At 35.5% G+C, this 21,853-nt stretch overlaps 1 long non-coding RNA gene across 1 annotated transcript in view; it reads right to left on the bottom strand.

Moving 5' to 3' along the window:
- LOC130855740 (uncharacterized) overlaps positions 1 to 21,598 on the bottom strand; it is a 51,825-nt gene extending 30,227 nt beyond the window's left edge. Inside the window, exons 1-2 of the long non-coding RNA XR_009054368.1 lie at positions 21,527 to 21,598; positions 386 to 681 (exon numbers count right to left, since the gene is read on the bottom strand). This is a non-coding gene — a long non-coding RNA (uncharacterized LOC130855740). The remainder of the gene's footprint in view (positions 1 to 385; positions 682 to 21,526) is intronic.
- Positions 21,599 to 21,853: the final 255 nt, after the last annotated feature.

Here is a 21,853-nt window from a genome sequence, read left to right as displayed (position 1 = left end):
CCTAACTATCAGCCACACCAGAGTTAGGTTCAGTTACCGGAGAGTTTATTCAACAAATAGTTATTGAGCACCTGCTATTTTTTTAACAATTTGCTCAGATTTTCTACCTTAAAATTTTGTTCTAAGAAGCCCATAATTCCTCAAAGCCAAGGATTTTTTGTGTATGTTTTCCATCTCAGCTATTAACAAGAGCTAAGAAATTACTAAAGTAAATGATTTTATGTACACAACTTGTAATTTGCTATGTTTCAAATAACTTTCTCTGTTTGCTAGATAGATGGGTTTGAGATACTTATTTTAATCTGTTTTTATTTGTTATATAATTCTAGCTAGTATGACAAACTTCCAAATCTCAGTGGCTTAAATCCATCAAACCATTTCTTACTTGAATAGGTCCAAAGTGGATATCCTGTTAAGTGGAGAACATTCTGTATGGTTCTTCAAGTATTCTGGATTCTTCTATTTCAGAGGTCCTTTGCTGGTCATTTGCATCTGGCCAGTAGGCCAGAGAAGAAAGGGTATGGAGGATCATGTAGGAGTTTTTATGTTCCAAACCTGCAAGTGGGAGCCATCCCTCTGACCACACGCTGCTGTTGGATCTCTCTACTCTTCCCAATCCTAGAAATCTTCATCAAGCCGAAAGCTCAGAAAATGGACTCTTTCCTAGCCTTTCAGGCCAGACTGTTGAGACATGAAAAATAGATTCTCTCATTCAATTGCCTGTTTTAAGAATCAAAAACAGGCTATTAACTTTGTCCCTTTCTTTTCTGTTATGCCAAGTTGAATCTCTTTTTTGTTTTGTTCTTGCTGCTGTTTATTTTTAAGTCCCAATAGCTTCCCCAAAAGCTTAGCATAACCGATGGAAATACTAAATATTTGACACAATTTTTTAAAACTAGGTAAGACCAATACAGTAATAATAAATCTTTTGAAAGTTAATTTTCACAACTTTTTTTTATTTGTATTTAAAATACACATGAACTTGGAATATTTATGTTGAATAATATATACAAAAATGAATAATCTTCCTCTATATAGTCATTTACATATAAAATCAATCACTTCATACATAAATCTAAATTCTATGAATATTTATTTTATGAACATTTCTGTGATTTACACTGATAGTTTAAATCATAATTGTATTATTAGTAATTACTCATATATATGCATTCACATATATATATACACCTAATACATATAGTTTTATAATGCACACATTCTTACACTGATCCATAGACCATATGTTTCATGTGATTCCAACATTATTCTGTTATTCAGTGAAGGGCCACCAGAGCAAAGACCATAGATTATAAAATCTTCCATAATTTCTTGGCATGAATATTAAAGCTACCCTGGAGTATATTAAATTAGTCATTCTACTATAGAAAACCTTCTAAACTTTTTCCCTTTGAAATAAAACATATTTTTGATGTAAAAGAGGCAGGAAATAATCAAATCTCTCATTTCTGGGCCAACTTTGTAGTTTCATAGTCTCATTTCAACTATACTACAGAGGAAGGGAAAATTGATAAATCATGAAATAGAAAATTACACAGAACTATGAATCTTATTTTTTTCTTCTAAAGAAATAATTCAAGTGATTTAGAATGATTATGGTTTACATAAAAAAGGGAGCAAAACAGCCCAAAAATCTGGATAAGCATTCAGTAATAATATGAAAGGTGACCTAATTCAGAACTGTAAAATGACACCCAATGGAATATTTATATTAATACAATGGTCAAAAATATGGCATTGAAAATTTTGTATTTAGACAGAATTTTTTAAATCACCTTGAAAAATAACTAGATCAGTTTATTTCTTTCATTGAGAGGACCAGGCTTCATTAAATTCTAAGCAAAATCTTATTTGGGGGGTAATTTATTCATTTTTTGTCTTTGAAATTTAATAATGTCCATAAATCTCCATAATCCGGTAGGCTGAGAACTAGATTGAAAAATATGACAGAACCTGCGATTCAGTACATGCTACTTTTATATATTTTGCTTAAGATGCTATAGGAAGTAAGTCTATGCCTCTTTCAGCCACGCAAAACAAAGTATAACAACAACGCATTCTACCATCAGCACCTAGAACTTCAAGAGAAAATAAAACCTTTGTCTTAAATACATAGCCAAAATGCACCAAGAAATGGGTTTCCATATGCTGGGACTAAAATAAAAGCTAACATCTGAGTGGTCACCTCATGAGCTGTTGTTGTAGCTGCTATAGTCTAGGATTTATGATGCAAAACGGTAAAATATTCAGAGATATAATCCCCCATAATCCCCCAAGAATAATATTCAGAGAGCATAGTAAACAGCAGATTTACAGAAGATCCCAATAACATAAATAATAGAAACAATCTGATAGAGTACACAAAATAAATATTTTTAAATGATTAAAAACATGAAAGGAATAGTTGAAACTTACATGAGAACCAAAAAGCATCACAAAAGAAAACCTGGCAAACTTGAAAAATAATCAAATGATAGACATTGACAAAATAAAATTGAATAAACTGGAAGAGAGATATATTTAGTTTTAAAAAGAAATGAGAACTTGGCCCAAGAATTGGAGAGATAGAAATGAAGATTTGGAAAATGTAAATGAGGTTAAGAGACATGGAACACAGAATGAGAAGATACAACATATTTTTAAATTCTAGATGTAGAGAGTAAAAGAGAACAGGAGAAAGACAATATTAAATGATTTAATTCCTGAAAATTTTTCCTAAATTGATGAAGACTTGAATCTTTAAACTAAAGAAATATTATAGGTTCCAAGCATGACAAATAAAAATAACTCCATGTCTAAATAAATAGTAGCAAAATTATAGCGTATCATAGATAAATAAAACACCTTTTAAAAAAAGTAAAAACTCCATCACCTACAAAGGAATTATGATTACATTAACAGTGGACTCCTGGAGAAGCAATGAAGTCAGAAGAAAATGAAATAGCAAGTTTGCTGCACTGAGTGAAAATAACTACAAATAAACATAAAATAAACTGTTTTTCAAAACAAAAGATTTAAAGGCATATTGAGGCAAAAACTGTGAGGGAGTTTATCATTTACAAGAATGTCTCTGAGTAAAACTCTCTAAAAATGCATTTTAAGAAGGAAATTGAACCCAGAAATTCTATGTAGAATGGAAGGAACCATGGTGTGAAATGAAACTAGTAACAGTTGAATAATTCGAAATAATATTTGGCTGTATATTTTTGAAACGGTTAATTTTTGAGTACAAAAATGAGGTGGAAATGAAATCCTGGATAACTGTTTCACGTAGGAGATGCATTAGAGTGATGTGCTCCAAGCATCCTTTCCAGGCTAGGAGGAAAGTTAGAATTTCTAAGAACCTCAGAAAGTTAGAATTTCTGAGATTGTGTTAAGAATGATTTGCATGTTACATTTTAAGATTGATCTTTAATAAAGCAGAAAGAGATTATAAATCTTCCACCTGATGGGAAGAAGAAGGAATAAAGAAAACTATCAGTGTAAGAAAAGGCAGATAAGGAAAAAAATAGTGCAAAGTAGGTTGAATAAAATAAGACTTTTTATGGTTCTCTAGTTCCAAAAATTAAGGACAAAATTCTTATCATGGAATATATATATATATGAGACTAACATTACTTTCTGAGATATTACCAAAAGGAGAGGAGCAACAAATATTATTATGATATGTTTAAAGTAATTTAGCTAAGACTAAACTATAAACTTGGAGGAATATTAAGTGAATGATGTTGTTGTCACCAAACAATTTAAAATTAAAATGTATTAAGCTCTCAGATAATCAGATATTGTTTTGTGCGGTGGTCTGCTGGCCTCTTCTCTAACAGAGAATATCTGGCATGATTAAACAAGCACAGAAGTTTTTGGAATGCCCAGTTGTACTTGAACAGATGTGGTGGCTGAACGCAATCTCTCCTTTTCATGTGGTTTCTGCTTCCATTTTCCACCCAAGTTTGCTATTGTGAGGAGTCATCATTTTATACGTTTAATAATACAAGAAAATAAAAAATAAAAGAAAGATGTGTTAGTGTTATTTCCCACAGCTGCTCCAGTTCATTTGGATACCCACACAGGACTGCTTCCTGTCAAGTGGTGATGTTTATGTTTTGGTCCCTGTCATCTTGACATCACATGCCTAGTCACCTATGTCCTCATTCTGCCCCTTCTATTAGCTGTCGGGAGCATGAACTAACTTTACCTTCCTGAGCCAGTGTTTTAAATGGCAAAATTTTCCAGGGGCCCTTTTATAATAAATGTATCCCTTTGTTCTGTTCCACATTGGGCTCTCTCTTTTCAGCTTTCCAGTGTAATAGCAATAGAATCATCAAAAGTATGAGTGGAATTGGATTTCTTTGACCATATTCTAGTTAGGTAGCATACGAATTTTAATTGCAGCCTTATTGGGAATCTAAGACATGTTCAAGGTAGATCTCTAACCAGATATGAAACTTATGGGAAACAATTAACCTGTTGAACCTTAGTTTCTTCATTTATAAAGTGGGAAAAAGGTATCCGAACTGCTCACCTCAAAGGATTATTGTGAGCAGTATATGAGATAGAATATGTCACGGTAATTTAAAATCTGTAAACTTCTATAAGTTACTTTAAAAAAACGTATTGAAATGATTGACTTTACTAGAGTCAATTTTAAATATGATGACTACTTGGACTCAATATTTTTAAGTGGGTAATCCTTTCAAAACACATAAGTAGACAGTTATCTACATTTTCTTTTAATGTTTTGAAAGTCATTTTGAAATAAATTATATAGCTCTTATCGAGAAACCCAATTACAGTCATCCCTCAGTATTCTGTGGGAGAGATTAGTAATAGGACCTTCCACACCACACACACACACACACACACACACACACACACACACCCCCACCTCTCCGCTGAAAACAAAACCTAAGATGATCAAGTCCCTTATATAAAATGGTGCAGTACAAGATGGATCTGCAGTTGGTTGAATCCCCACATGTGGAACCTGGAGATAGAGAGGTACAGGGTCGACTGTACCTCCAAGTACTATATATCGATGTACTCCCTGATATCTAATCACTCAGGTTAAACATGAAAAAAAGAAAGTCATCTGGAGAAAATGGGAAACTTAGCCACACCCATCTATTCTAGTCAAAAAACAGTAATGTCATCTTTTACAAGAATGTTCAGGACTTGAAATCAGTCTTCAAAAATATTCTACGAACTGACTAAATGATATAATAATTGAAAACTTAAAAGTCTTTTTATTCACTATTCTACAAGTCCAGCAAGAGAACGTACTGGAGAAATAAATGTAAAGAATTTGGGTCTAATATAAGAAATATTTCTCCTTTACAAAAGGAATGATTTCCCACTTGCTCTCAGTGACAGATTATTGTAGTAAAAGTGACATTACTCAACCACAAAATGTTCTCAGTGCAACTCAAAATGTACCTAAAAAGTAGATTCAATAGATTTAGTAACTTGTAGGAAAAAAAAAAAAAAAGGAGACCGAGTTAGACTCAGACTAAGGCTACACACACACACACACACACACACACACACACTGTTATCCCCTATTACTATTTCTTTTTCTCAAATAATACTAGATAAAATACAAGTGGTTTCTATACACATTTAAAAAATAGTCTTTAATAGGTAATAGAAAAGGAACATGTCTACATCACTAACTAAGACTGATCAACATCATCCAGAAGAAGGGGAAGCAGTGTGACACTTGTTGGCATCTCACAAGTAAGTAACAATATCCCTATGTGTGTACCCTCTCTTAATATGAAATCTGTGTGTATTCCGCTGACCAGTCGACAACACCTGCTCTGCAAACCTAACCTTGGACACCATGAAAGTATAGAATTGATAGAGCTTCAAGGAGCTGTAGAAGGCAGCTATATTTACTATAAACTAAATGCAATCCTTGCTTTCTTACTACTTCAGTGTGGTCCTTTGACAGGTCTCAGGACAGAGACTATCTCGCACCCTTGTTGCCAAAATTTAGTTTAAAAAAATCCAGTCATAGTACTTCTATATGTTTTTACAATGCACTTAGCTAGTCCACTAGTGATTCTTTCCATAAAATGGTTCTGAAAATATTTCAAAATGTCAGAAGAAAGGCAAAAATATCCTCTTAACAGATGAAAAGTCTCAACTTTGAAATGTATCTTCATTACATGGAGACAAATCTTTCAAGGTATGCCTGGGTAATAAAACAGTATATCAATATCAGAGGTAAGTACCAACATCCTGGTGACTTATTTGAGGAACACCAGGGGTTTAGTGGAATACCAGTGGTCTCAGGCACTTAGAACTTTAAAAGCAGAAAATTAATTGCCATTGATCCTTCAATTGAGATTTATGAAAATCATGCAGAGTGAGAGTGAAGTCGGTTTTGTTGGTTTAACCTGAGCCTGTGATATTTTCACCTAAGCCATTGCATTGGCACTCATTTTGTATGTTTCACCTTCCCATTTTGAAACACAGCAAACATTTCTAAGTCAGATTTTTCTAGTTGTTTTCTAAAAAGGTTTATGATCACAGCTGCAGTAGTTATGGGTTGGTTTATAGTACATTGCCCATAGATGGGCCCATATGTCCAACAGAGTTTGTTTGATACCATACCTTCCACAGACATGGGGCAGTTCTTGAGGTGTGCCTATAAACCTGCCGTTAAATGGACCAGCTGTACTCATAAACTTACATTAGCAGCCTCAATCCACCCGCCTTACCAAAGTCATTGGCAATAAATCTATGTTCAGTCTATATATGCACTTTTAAGTATTTTTTTACACTTCTAAAAAGAAAGTATAAAATACATCCAAGTCTTCTGTGATCCTAACTGAAATAAGAGCTGATTTCTTTGGGGGGGGTGTATAAACAATGTTTTTAAGGGCCTCATTTTCTATTTCTTTGCAAGATGTCTATCCTTTTCCTTGACAGCCTTTTTCCCCCTAAGGTTAAAAAAAAAGAAAAGAAAATGATAAACTTTGTTCTTTTTCTTCCCTGAAATTATTTGGTAAGAACTTTGAGGGCTTGAGCATGACTTGACCTTTGATCACTATCTCACTCATTCAGTGTGGATGCTCACTCTGGCACCACGATGGAGAAGATGTGAGCACAATGACGTACATGGATTCAGCTGGGGAAGTGCACTTCTTCAGTGTGGCCACTGAGACCACGGCATCAGCACAGGATGGGACCTTTCTCACTCTCTTCATTTGCCATCAAAGGCTAGTCTCCTACAGGAAGGGTGCCATTAGAAGAAGCTACTTTTCCATCAGAAATAGAGTTCTGCCTCATTTTGTTTCTTAATCAATGTGTTTTATGGCGTTGTACTTGCATGAAATTTTTTATTACTTGTTTTAGCTCTTTTGTTGGGCATTTGTTATGGCTCCATATTAGAAAAAGCTTTACATTTGAAGTCAGAAATTTTAAGTACAAATTCCAGGTCTACAACTTATTAAACAGTGTTTTGGGGTAGATTATTGCATCTCTCTGGGTTTCCACTTCCACAAAATGTAGAAAACACCATGTGGGGGGGTATAGTGGGAAATTAACATTTGCTGAATCTCAGATCTCAGCTTCTACTCCCATTCAGTCACAGCACCACTTCAATTTTTTTACCTATTTCCAGAAACTGTCATTTTTTTCCCACTCCCATCTCCCACTCTAGCTGCCTAGAACTGTAAATATTTTTATCAGGACTATTGCAATAGCATCCCATCTAATATCCCACTTTCCAATTTCTCCCCTTCTAGATCATCTCTCCATGAGATTCTCATGATCTAGTCATTCTCTTGCTTAAATCACCTCAATTCCAAATGTATGGGTACATTTTAATTTCTTTTCCTTAAATTACAAGACATTTCTGCCAATTTTAATGAGTCAAAGATAAATACTTTATTAAAACCCAGTTTGGAAAGAGTTTTTAATTTCTTTGAGGATACAAACTGACTTTCCCACTGAAGCATATTTTAGAAGCCTTATAAAAGTTTCCTTTGCTTAAAAGTTCTCATTTTGAAATGGCTGTGCTTTGAGAAATTAGCAACACCAGGTTTTCAATACGTTTTGCAAATATAATCAAAAATAATTTAAATAGCATGAATGATCTTTAGATAAATATATTAGACTTTGCATTACTAATGTAAGACTATACCTACAGGACAATCAGTGGTGACATAACTGGGAATAGTGGTGGAGGAAATTGGTACATTAAGATAACAATTATTCAGAAATGATCTAGGTTCATTGTCTCTCTCCCCTCTCCCTAATTTTTGTAAGTTATAAGCAAACAGGAATTTATCCACCTCAGTTCTTTGTGGCAAAAGGGCAGGCAGTCAGAAATTATTTTCTCTTCTTTCTTTGGCTCACGGTAAAATATTTCATATGACCTTGCAAAAGCATTCAATGTTATTGGGTCAATCCTTTCTTATAATACTATTTTCCTTGGTTTTTAGATATACTGCTACTTCTACATTCTATCATCTCTCTTTCTCCCTAAGACGCACATGCAACATACTGTGCTACTTGTAGATTGTTTAAACTAGGCCATTAATCTAACATATTGTTTGCAATTGTATATACATGTGTACTAAAGTACAAAATCATACATGGAAATGATAAATGTCTAATTTAAGGTGGTGGTGACCTCTGGGTATAAAGGAGCATGGAGAGATACAGAAATGTGATCCTATGTGAGAACTGAAGTACACAGTGAGGGTGGACCCCTGTTGGCCCTGTATTTATTTTATTCTTTATTCTATTTTTGATGTTTGATATATTTCACAAATTTGGGGGTTTGAATTCAGTTCCTTTATTCATTTATCTCTTTACATTGGGGGCATCTGGGTGGGTAGAAATGACACATGGGACAATCTTCCATTTTAACCCAAAAACTTCTGTTTCTTTCAGTGATTAATACAATAATTAATATATAGTATTAATTCAATATATTTTGCTTGTATAGTGAATTTTATGATGTTTAGCCATGAATCATATTCTTAGTTAATTGTATCTTTGTCTTCAGTAAACTGGGAAGGAACTAATTTGTATTTTGATATTATAAGACACTGACAAAATCAGTCATAAAATATTACACATAAAGTGCAGGACAAATACCAAGTCACATTTCGAGAAGAAATGAATTATAAAGAAAAATATGTCAAGGAATAAAAGAAAAGAGAAAGGAAGAGATTTTCTCACATGTCTTAAAATCTACATGCTGAAAAAAAAAAAAGAAGCCTATTTTCTTCAACTTGACCATTAAATGTTGTTTCTGCTCAGTGCTGAGTCACTGGTCCTTTCCTCCTCTCATTCTATATCTCTTACTCTGTAATCTCATTTATATTCACCACTTCAATCACCTAAATTCAGATGACCCACAAGTTTCTCTCTCCAGCTGAGGCCTTTCTTTCAGTTACATGTGCATATATCCAACAGCTGATTTCACATGTCTAGCAACCAGTCTCAAATGTACTGCAAATTCAATATATTGATAACCAAAATCATGAGCTTCCCTTCCAAACCTTGAGTGTTTCCTGTCACAGTGAATGGAACTAACATCTATTAAATTATGTAAGCCAAAAACCCGAATTCATCCTTAAAAACCTACCTTTCCTTCAACAATCTCCTTGCCACATCCAATCCATCACAAAATTATGCTAATTTATTTCCTATGTAAGCTCTGAAATTTATTCCTTTCTCTGTATCTTTATTAACAACTCTGTAGACTAGCCTATCACCATCTCTTAGCTAGTCTACAAAATGCCTTCTATCTGTTTGCCTAAATTCACTTTGTCCTCTTCCCATCCAACTCCACATTCTGTCTGGATGTTCTCTCCCATTGCCCAGTTATCCTTACTACTCCTCAGGTAAAACTCTTCATTGGTTTGCCATTGCTCTCAGAATAAAGACAAGATAATAAATATGGTTTACAACACCCTGGCTAGTCTTGTGCCTACCTGCCTTCTCGGGTCCATCCTACACTATTATCCCCTTTGCTCTCTTAGCTTAAGCCTAGTTGGCCATCCTTTGTTCTTCTTAATCATTATTCCCCCCCACCCCCTTGCTCCAAGTCTTTCGGATCTTAAATATTCTTTATTTTCCAATCTACAAATTCTAAACCCACTTACCTTTCAGGTTTTAGGATCCTGACCTTCTTACTATATCGTCTGTCTATTTTAAGTTCTCTACTACAATGTATATCTTCTTTCTGATATGATTAGAATTTCAATTTTACATTTATTTTGTGGTATTTTTATTGCTATCTTTTGATTACTCTTTGAACTTCATAAGAACATTGTCCAGTTTTACTCAGTGAGTGGTCAGTAGTATTCATTTTAAGAATGACTTGTTGAATAAACATATCTACAACAGAGGTCCACCTTTTCAAAATGGCCATGATGAAAGTGTTCTCTCTGCAAAAAAGCAGTGTAATGGGGAAGGGAAACATAGATCATGTAGTTAAACAGATGTGTATATGAAACCCCCTACTCTACCACTTAGAAGAGTATCAATGGATCCTCCCTATTTATCAGTTTTCTTCTCTTGAAAGTGGTGCTAATCATGTCTTCAAGGGCTGTTATGAGGTAAAGGACCCAGAGTAGGTACTTATTGGATAAACAGTTTAACAAATATATTTATTTAAACAATAATTTTTAAGCACCTGATATGTGGTGGGCATCATCATCATCATTTTTGCTCCTCAGGATGGATACTTATTTGTTTAAATCAATACCAGCTTCTCCACTTCTTTGACATCAAGTGTTGCCTTATAGTTAATCTTTTATGTGTTTGTATGTATTGTTTCTTCAAGAAGATTGGGGAGAAGGTATAATGCACTAAACTTGTTTTTCTCTTAAATGACTTTCACTTCTTATTGCATACTGCACATAATAAGTGGCAATAAATATACATTGATTGATTTATTTAATAACTTCTAATACCAGTGTACAGCTGACCACCCAGAAGAAATGTTTAAAAAACCAGGGTCCCTAATCGTTGCTCTTAGAGAATTTTAAAATCAAATTATATGGAGTAAATAAATACCAGCTCATGTGAGAAGTATTTTAAAGTATAAGTATTACAGTGTATGTCAAGAACTTTGTCATCATAATAGGGTTTCAATATATGAAATGTAAACTTAGAAAAAATTAGTAATTGCCCATAAACACCTTTAAAAAATTTATGGCTCTAGCTCTTTTCCTTGTCCAAACCAACTCTTAGGAGACACCGGAAAATTAGAAACATTTCCTCAAATATCCTTCACAGATTTTGTGGGAAGCATTATGGTAGTGAATATGGAAAATATTCTATTTTATTTTGAAAGAAATCCTCAGAGGAATTTATCCGATGCCAGGGTCAGGCTGTGAGTTTATACACCACAGTCATGGCTATAGTTTAAATGCAAAAATTTAGAGTGACTTAACAAAACTAGAGGCATTTAAAAACAAACTAAGGAGGAGGGAAATGGCGATGAAGTAGAAGGACGTGGAATGCATCCCTCTCCACAGATGCATCAGGAATACAACAAAAAATGCAATAATTCCCACAGAGAACAAGCTGAACACCAGCAAATGACCTTGGACACCAGAAAGGACTGCAAAGATCCTGACATAACTGGGTAGGACAGAGGGAAAAAAATAAAAAAAGGAGAAAGAGGAGGAGAAGAAAGGAAAGGGATGGGTCCCACACCCTATGGTGGGGGAATCTGAAACAGAGGGGAGGTTGTCGAATTTGGGGAAACATCCCTTATCTGACAGGGAAATCCCTTCTCCAACAGGCAATTTCCCCGGGTCAGAAGGGAGGCATTTAGGACCGTTCAAAAAGGGTGAAGCAGCTGAGCTGTGGCAGACGGGAAAGAGTGAGAAACACACAGAGGGTCCGCACCATGGCTCAGCGTGTCTGGACTGAGACATCAATTCACACCTGATCAGGGGGTCTGGGAGCTGGAACATGGGAACCAGAGAACTGGTTCAGGGTGAGAAACATTGTTGGCAGTGGGGAGATGGACTGAGGGGACAGGAGGGAGGAAATCCACAGTGGAGAGTGCCCACCATGGAAAGCTGCACGGCCATAGTGGTGGCTGGATACTGCTGACTCACAAGCAGGGGGCAGGAGCCGCAGGTGTAGCCTCTCTCTCAGCACCTGTGAGAGACATTCTCCAGCTCTGGAGACATTCTGTTTAAATCTGAGCCGCCAGCATCCCTCTGCAACAGGCACCACCACAGCTGACTGAGCCGCCATGACCCAGGCAGGGCACCCTACAGAGTCATAGCAGGGGGGAAGGAGCTGTGGGTGGAGTCGCACTCTCAGCCTGAGCTGCACAAGCCACTGTGACTCAGGCAGAGTGCCACTGCTCACTCATTCCCAGGGGAAGGAGTCACTATTGTACCCTCTCTCTCCCCACACACCAGTGCATACAGACAAACAATAAAGGAAGCTCTGCTGGTCGCAAAATAATACAAAAAGCCCAAGGCGGGTAGAAGGACACTTATAGCTAAGACCCCAAGGAAACAGAAATATTAGTATTAATTTTATTGATGTGATCCATTCTGGGGTCAGTTCTAGTTTTTTTTTTTTTTTTTTAATTATGATCTTAGTCCTAAGGGATCTACATGCTTTATAACATATTTTTAATTCCATTTTTTATTTTTTTTTTATTTTTAGCCTTTTTATATATTTCTATTTCTAGCTAAGTTTTTTGTAGTGCTGACTATATCTCTCCTATCTTCTTTTCATCTCTATCTTTTATACATTTCTATTTCTTTCTTTTTCTTTTCATATTTCCAGTCACACTATGCTCTTCTGTTGCCCTGTCTTCTATCTTTTTTAGTTTATTTTATCTTAATATACTTATAAGCAGTATTATCAGTCTGCTCTGTTTCCTGGCTTTATTCTCCAGATGACACACTGTTTTGGTATTTATTACTAGGTTTTGTCTTTATCTTAGTTCTAAGTATAACTGTCTGATTTAATTCTGAGAATCTTCAGTCTGCCTGGTGGTACTCTTGCTCTTTATTATATTTGATCCTAACTTTCAAAATCTCCTTGCATTTGTGTTTGTGCGTATGTGGTGTTTTGTTTGTTTGTTTGTTTGTTTGTTTTTTCTTTTGTTTTGTTCTGTTTTGGTTTTGAATTTCTGTTGGTTTTCTCTTTGATTATCTGATAGCATACTGGGGTTCTTCTGTCAGGTCTTTCCAGTGCCTTATGTTATATTGGTTTCAGTATTTGTGTGTCTTATACATGTATGAGTTTCCTTGACTTAGTATTTGTTTGACTCAACACTCTGCCATTAGTCTGGGGCTTGGACAGTCTTCTTTAAACCCTTTATTGCCAGGACAAGCAATCTCAGAAGTTTGGACTACTATGAGAAAACAAAGAAACACCATGCAGGCAAAGGAGCAGGAAAAAAACCCACAAGGCCAGATAAATGAAGAGGAAATAGGAAAATTGCCTGAAAAAGAATTTAGAGTAATGATAGTAAAGATGATCCAAAATCTCAATAAGAAAATACAGAAAATACAAGAAACAGTTAATAAGGACTCAGAAGAACTAAAGAGCAAACAAACAGTAATGGACAACAAAATAACTGAAATTAAAAATACTCTAGATGGTATAAATAGCAGAATAACTGAGGCAGAAGAACAAATAAGTGAGTTGGAAGATAGAATGAGGGAAATAATTGCCACAGAGCAGGAAAGAGAAAAAAGAATAAAAAGAATGGAAGACAGTCTCAGAGACATTGGGGACAACATTAAGCACACAAACATTCGAATCATAGGCATCCCAGAAGAAGGAGAAAAAAGAAAGTGTCTGAGAAAATATTTGAAGAGGTTATAGTGGAAAACTTCCCCAACATGGGAAAGGAAATAATTAATCAAGACCAAGAAGCACAGAGAGTCCCATACAGAATAAACCCAAGGAGAAATACACCAAGGCACATACTAATCAAACTAATGAAAATTAAACACAAAGAAAAAATATTAAAAGCAGCAAGAGAAAAGCAACAAATAACATATAAGGGAAAACCCATAAGGATAACTCTGCAGGCCAGAAGGGAATGGCAGGATATACTGAAAGTCCTGAAAGAGAAAAACCTACAGCCAAGAATACTCTACCCAGCAAGAATCTCATTCAGATTCAATGGAGAAATCAAAAACGTTACAGACAAGCAAAAGTTAAGAGAATTCAGCACCAGCAAACCAGCCTTACGACAGTTGCTAAAGGAACTTCTTTAAGTAGGAAACACAAGAGAAGGAAAATATCTACAAAAACAAACCCAAAACAATTAAGAAAATGGTAACAGGAACGAACACACATGTCAATAATCACCTTAAATATAAATGGATTAAATGCTCCAACCAAAAGACACAGACTGGCTGAATGGATACAAAAACAAGACCCTTCTATATGCTGCCTACAAGAAACCCACTTCAGACCAAGGGATACATATAGACTGAAAGTAAAGGGATGGGAAAAGATATTCCATTCAAATGGAAGTCAAAAGAAAGCTGGAGTAGCAATACTCATATCAGACAAATTAGACTTGAAAGTAAAGACTATTACAAGAGACAAGGAAGGGCACTACATAATGATCAAAGGATGCATCCAAGAGGAACATATCACAATGGTAAATATCTATGCCCCCAACATAGGAGCACCTCAATACATAAGGCAAATGCGAACAGCCATAAAAGGGGACATCGACAGTAACACAATAATAGTGGGAGACTTGAACACCCCACTTACATCAATGGACAGATCATCCAAACAGAAAATAAATAAAGACACACAAGCTTTAAATGACATATTAGACCATCCTGACTTAATTGATATTTATAGGACATTCCATCCAAAAACGACAGAATACACCTTCTTCTCAAGTGCACACGGAACATTTCCCAGGATAGATCACATCTTGGGTCACAAATCAAGCCTCAGTAAATTCAAGAAAATTGAAATCATATCAAGCATCTTCTCAGACCACAACGCCATGAGACTAGATATCAATTACAGGAAAAAAACTAAAAAATATGAACACATGGAGACTAAATAATAAGCTATTAAACAACCAAGAAATCATTAAAGAAATCAAGAGGAAATCAAAAAATACCTAGAAACAAATGACAATGAAAACACAACAACCCAAAACCTATGGGATGCAGCAAAAGCAGTTCTGAGGGAAGTTTATAGCAATACAGTCCTACCTTAAGAAACAAGAAAAATATCGAATAAACAACTTAACCTTAAACCTGAAACAATTAGAGAAAGAAGAACAAAGAAACCCCAAAGTGAGCAGAAGGAAAGAAATCATAAAGATCAGATCAGAAATACATGAAAAAGAAAGGAAGGAACCAATAGCAAAGATCAATAAAACTAAAAGCTGGTTCTTCGAGAAGGTAAACAAAATTGATAAACCATTAGCCAGACTCATCAGGAGAAAAAGCAAGAAGACACAAATCAACAGAATTAGAAATGAAAAAGGAGAAGCAACAACGGGCACCACAGAATACAAAAGATCATGAGAGACTGCTACAAGCAACTATATGCCAATAAATTGGATAACCTTGAAGAAATGGATAAATTCTTAGAAAAATACAATCTCCAAGACTGAACCAGGAGAAATAGAAACTATGAACAGACCAATCACAAGCACTGAAATTGAGACTGTAATTAAAAATCTCCCAACAAACAAAAGCCCAGGGCCAGATGAAATCATAGGCGAATTCTATCAAACATTTAGAGAAGAGCGAACACCTATCCCTCTCAAACTCTTCCAAAATATAGCAGAAGGAGGAACACTCCTAAACTCATTCTACGAGGCCACCATCACCCTGATACCAAAACCAGGCAAAGAAGTCACACAAAAAAAGAAAATTACAGGCCAATATCACTGATGAATATAGATGCAAAAATCCTCAACAAAATACTAGCTAACAGAATCCAACAGCACATTAAAAAAATCATACACTGTGATCAAGTGGGGTTTATCCCTGGGATGCAAGGATTCTTCAATATATGCAAATTAATCATTGTGATACATCATATCAACAAATTCAAGAATAAAAATCATATGATAATCTCTATAGATGTGGAAAAAGCTTTTGACAAAATTCAACATCCATTTATGATAAAAACTCTCCAGAGAATGGGCATAGAAGGAAATTACCTCAACATAATAAAAGCCATATGTGAGAAACCAAAAGCCAACATTATTCTAAAGGGGAAAAACTGAAAGCATTCCCTCTGAGAAGAGGAACAAGACAAGGGTGTGCACTCACACCATTATTATCCAACATAGTTTTGGAAGTTTTAGCCACAGCAATCAGAGAAGAAAATGAAATAAAAGGAATCCAAACTGGAAAAGAAGAAGTAAAATTGTCACTCTTTGCAGATGACATGATATTATACATAGAAAACCCTAAAGACTCTACAAGAAAACTGCTAGCACTAATTGATGTGTTTAGTAAAGTAGCAGGATAGAAAATTAATGCACAGAAATCTCTTGCATTCCTATACACTAACAACGGAAGAGCAGAAAGAGAAATGAAGGAAACTCTCCCATTTACCAGTGCAACAAAAAGAATAAAATACCTAGGAATAAACCTGCCTAAGGAAGCAAAAGACCTGTATGCAGAAAACTATAAGACACTGATGAAAGAAATCAAAGACGATACAAACAGATGGAGAGACATACCATGTTCTTGGATTGGAAGAATCAACATTGTGAAAATGACTGTACTACTCAAAGCAGTTTACAGATTCAATGCAATCCCTATCAAATTACCAACGGCATTTTCCACAGAACTAGAGCAAGAAATCTTACGATTTGTATGGAAATGCAAAAGATGCCGAATAGCCAAAGCAATCTTGAGAAGGAAAGATGGAGTTGGTAAAATCAGGCTTCCTGACTTTAAACTATACTACAAGGCCACAGTGATCAAGATAGTATGGTACGGGCACAAAAACAGAAAGGAAGATCAATGGAACAGAATAGAGAACTCAGAGGTAAACCCAAGCATATCTTTGACAAAGGAGGCAAGAATACACAATGGAAAAAAGACAGCCTCTTCAATAAGTGGTGCTGGGAACATTGGACAGCAACATGTAAAAGAATGAAATTAGAACACTTCCTAACACCATACACAAAAATAAACTCCAAATGGATTAATGACCTAAATGTAAGGCCAGACACTATAAAACTCCTAGAGGAAAACATAAGCAGAACACTCTATGACATACATCAAAGAAAGATCCTTTTTGACCCACCTCCTAGAAGAATGGAAATAAAATCAAGAATAAACAAATGGGACCTAATGAAACTTAAAAGCTTTTGCACAGCGAATGAAACCATAAACAAGACAAGACAACCCTCAGAACGGGAGAAAATACTTGCCAATGAAGCAACAGAAAAAGGAGTAATCTCCGAAATATATAAGCAGCTCATGCAGCTGAATACCCAAAAAGCAAATAACCCAATCCACAAATGGGCAGAAGACCTAAATAGACATTTCTCCAAAGAAGACATACATATGGCCAACAAACACATGAAAAGATGCTCAACATCACTAATCATTAGAGAAATGCAAGTCAAAACCACAGTGAGGTATCACCTCACACCTGTCAGAAAGGCCATCATCAAAACATCTAGAAACAACAAATGTTGGCGAAGGTGTGGAGAAAAGGGAACTCTCCTGCACTGTTGGTGGGAATGTAAGTTGGTACAGCCACTATGGAAGACAGTTTGGAGGTTCCTTAAAAAACTAAAAGTGGAACTACCATATGACCCAGCAATCCCACTCCTGGGCATTTACCCAGAGAAAACCATAATCCAAAAAGAAACATGTACCATAATGTTCATTGCAGCACTATTTACAATAGCCAGGACATGGAAGCAACCTAAATGCCCATCAACAGATGAATGGATAAGGAAGATGTGGCATATATATACAATGGATTATTACTGAGCCATAAAAAGGAATGAGATGGAGCTATATGTAATGAGGTGGATAGAGCTAGAGTCTGTCATGCAGAGTGAAGTAAGCCAGAAAGAGAAAAACAAATATTGTATGCTAACTCATATATATGGAATATAAAAAAAAAAATTGGTACTGATGAACCCAGTGACAAGACAAGAATAAGGATGCAGATGCAGAGAATGAACTGGAGGACACGAGGTTGGGGGGTTGGGGGGTGAAGGGGAAGCTGGGACGAAGTGAGAGAGTAGCATGGACATATATACACTACCAAATGTAAAATAGATAGCCAGTGGGAAGTTGCTGTATAACAAAGGGAGATCATCTCGCTGATGGGTGATGCCTTAGAGGGCCGGGACAGGGAGGGTGAGGGGGAGTCATAGGAGGGAGGGGATATGGGGATATGTGTATAAATACAGCTGATTCATTTTGGTGTACCTCATAAGCTGGTACAGAGTATAAAGCAATTATATTCCAATAAAGAGCTAAAAAATTTAAAAAAAAACAACCAAAAAACTAAGGCCTTAATTTCCATTTTTGTTTATTTAATTAAGAATATCTGTAAACATCGCTTATGCTTTCTGGAAGGAAGTAAAATGTAGACTTGATATTTGGCTCAAGGAAATGGTTTTGCCTTATCTTCAACATCCTGGGTTATAAATTCATAAAATAAAACTTGTATTTTTCCATACATATAATATTTATCCTTAAAAAATACACTACAAAATTATAGAAGTAATATTAGCTCATGAGAAAAATTTTTTTAAAAATACAAAAAACATAGAGAAGAAAACATCAACTCAACTCTGTGGGTTATAATACAGAGAAAGGGAATTGTCTAAACTCAACTCTAAGGGTAAATCAGATAGGCTGGAGTATTTGAGATTCACCTGAACTTATTTGCGAGAAACCTGAGAGAAAATCCCAGTAAAGTGAGTCTGACCTCCAAAAAAGACTTAATCACTGAAAGGAAGTTTCTATTCCAGATTCTGAGTGCCACATGGGATCTGATGCCAGGACCTATTTTTAGGCCAGTTCTTTATTAAAATCATATCTTAGTCTAACAGAGAGCTGGGGATCCAAGAAAAGCTGTTCCAATAAAACTTAGTAAGCCCCTGGGGAATAAAAAGGATGGTGCAAGTATTCCTCCAACAGGAGGTATCACAAGAGGGAAACAAGCCGTATCTCACTTTCATCCAAGAAGCTCCGAGGAGGCATGTGGTATCTGGGGATTCTCAATGTGTCAGCTGAGGTGAGAGAAAACGGTGACCAGCAAACGCTGAGTGAGAGACAACTCTCCCAAGACTGACGTAGGGCAACAGCAGAAAGGGAAATGAGTTCTAGAACAAACTTGCAAATGTAAGAAAGATGTCCCTGGGCATATAAATTTGATTGGCAAGAAATGATGTCTTCTTTTAATTAGCATATCTTTGATTCCTAGGCAATTTAAAAATTGATTCATAAATTTGCTGGTTGTGTAATTTTGGGGACTTGCCTGCTCATGGCTTCTTTTTCTTCTGCAATGCTCATTCTTTTTACTTAAAATGAAGTCTTTATAAATCTGAAGATAATTTTTCTGTGATATGCTGCACCTGTTTTTTATAAGTTTGTTATTTGTTCTTTGACTTTATTTATACTGTTTTCCACCCAAATCTACCTGTGTTTACTTTTATGTGTTCAACCTTTGCACTCCACTCCAAAATCAGCTAGATAATCATCTAGAAGTTATATTTAACTCTATAAACCATATGCACACAATTTTCTAATATAAAAACTAACTCATTTTTGCATTTTTAACCAATTAGCTTATTGCTATTAATTGCATAATCCACTATTTCTTCACTGATTTGAAATTCCATCTTTATAACTCGAGGATGGAAGATGCCTTAGAGAACTGGGGTGGGGAGGATGGGGGGGACTCGAGGCGGGGGAGTCAAGGAAGGGAGGGAATACGGGGATATGCGTATAAAAACAGGTGATTGAACTTGGTGTACCCCCCCCAAAAAATAATAAATAAATAAATAAAATTTAAAAAAATAAAAAAAAAGAAATTCCATCTTTATCATATTCATTTGATACATACATATCTACTTATTTATGTATTTGTCATCTATTTAATCTTTTTATGTTTCCAATGATCTACTATAGATTCTAATGGCAGTACCACATTGTTCTAGGCAATATGATATATAATTTATTTTAATATCTGATAGTGCAAGTGGGCCTCATTATTCTACTTTTAAAAAATACCTTTCCTCCTTTCTCCCGTTTATTTTTCCAGATGAATTTTAGAATTAATGGTCAAATTTCTAAGTAAAAACTTGTGGATATTAGATTAGAATTTCATCAAATGTATGCACTAATATGTGGAAGAAGTGACAACTTTACAATGTTGAAAATTCCCATCTTCAAAGAAAATATCTCTCTCCCTTTATTGTTTCATATTTTCCTTTTCAGTAAAGCTTTGTAGATTATATAGATTAGTTTCCGAATTTTTCTTACTAAGTTTATTCCAAATTAGTGTATTTTTTTGTGTATTTTGTATTCCTTGAGCAGGATCTTTTTAATCCATTATATTTTGCTAAATGATCTTTTCTGGTACATAGGAAAATAAATAATCTCCCTATATTTATTTAACAAAATTCTTGAAGAATATCTCCTTATTTACAGTGTCTACTCCTAATGCTTTACAGTTGTTGACACTTTCAGTTTTTGGTAAAGAGAAAAACCCACAAACTTTAACATCAAAGATACCTGTAGTTTCTTCTTAACTCAATAATTTCTTCACTATGTAACACTGGTCAAATGATATTTTCTCTGAAGCTCTGTATCCTCGCCTACAAAAAGGCATTGATTTTTCCCTCGATATGGTCAGTGCGAGCCAAAGTGAAAGAACTCTTGTAAAGTGCAGAGCTCAAATACACCTACCATATAGTATGAATGGAAGAAAAATATTCGTTCCTCCTCCTCATCCTGTTCCTTGTAGAAAACATGACTTGGGAATTTCATCCTTTAGATATATGAACTAGAAAAAACAATTTTCTATAAACACATACACATATAGCCCTTAAATGCATTTGTATTATTTATTTAGCTAACTTTTCTCCTGGTCCAGTTACTAGTTGGTGGCAAAATGCTCATGTACGTATATATGTGAATGTGTATTTTATACTCAGTAGTATTACTTTACTGATAAAATACCAATGACTATACTTTCGAAGTTAATGAATTAAGCCACGGAATTGATCTCTAGAACCACGGCAAGATTAGTGAGTGCTCTGCCAATAATGGCAGCCTGCAGTCACCAGACTTCATTCATTAATTACCCAAATGTTCAGTAAGCATCACTGACCAGACACAGTACTGGACACTGAGGATGTGCAGGTGACAGTCTCTGCCCAACGAAATGTGTGGCATTCCCAGCTACATCTTAAACAATCAGCAGCTTGACTGTCATTAAAGCAGTGGCTTCCTCCTCTGGATCTCAGATCATGCGTTTCATCACCAATTTCTTTATCCTGAGCAGCTGCTCTTACCTCTGTGACTTTCCCGGCTTTACGAGCTTAATAAATGGTTCTCAGCCTGAGCAGCCTGGAGCAAACTCTTGGGCATTCCATTTTTATTTCTGAACTTACTGCCTAAATCTTGATTTCATTTTATGTTGATGCCTCAGGAGCTGACCTAGGATAAATGGAAGCTACCAACTGCCAACTGTGCTGTCAGCTGCGTGGTCGGGTCAACAGTGTTGGCTGAGCTTGCAAATTCTGACGGTTTGCCAGCAGTGAAGGTATTTGCTTTAGAGGGAAATGTTGCCCCGTACATACCTCATCCCGCATTGCTGCTGAATGTGCCAATTTCAGGCA

Source organism: Hippopotamus amphibius, chromosome 6 (assembly GCF_030028045.1).
Source record: "Hippopotamus amphibius kiboko isolate mHipAmp2 chromosome 6, mHipAmp2.hap2, whole genome shotgun sequence".
NCBI classification, from domain to species: Eukaryota; Metazoa; Chordata; class Mammalia; order Artiodactyla; family Hippopotamidae; genus Hippopotamus; species Hippopotamus amphibius.
This window is presented reverse-complemented; position numbering and strand designations above follow the sequence as displayed.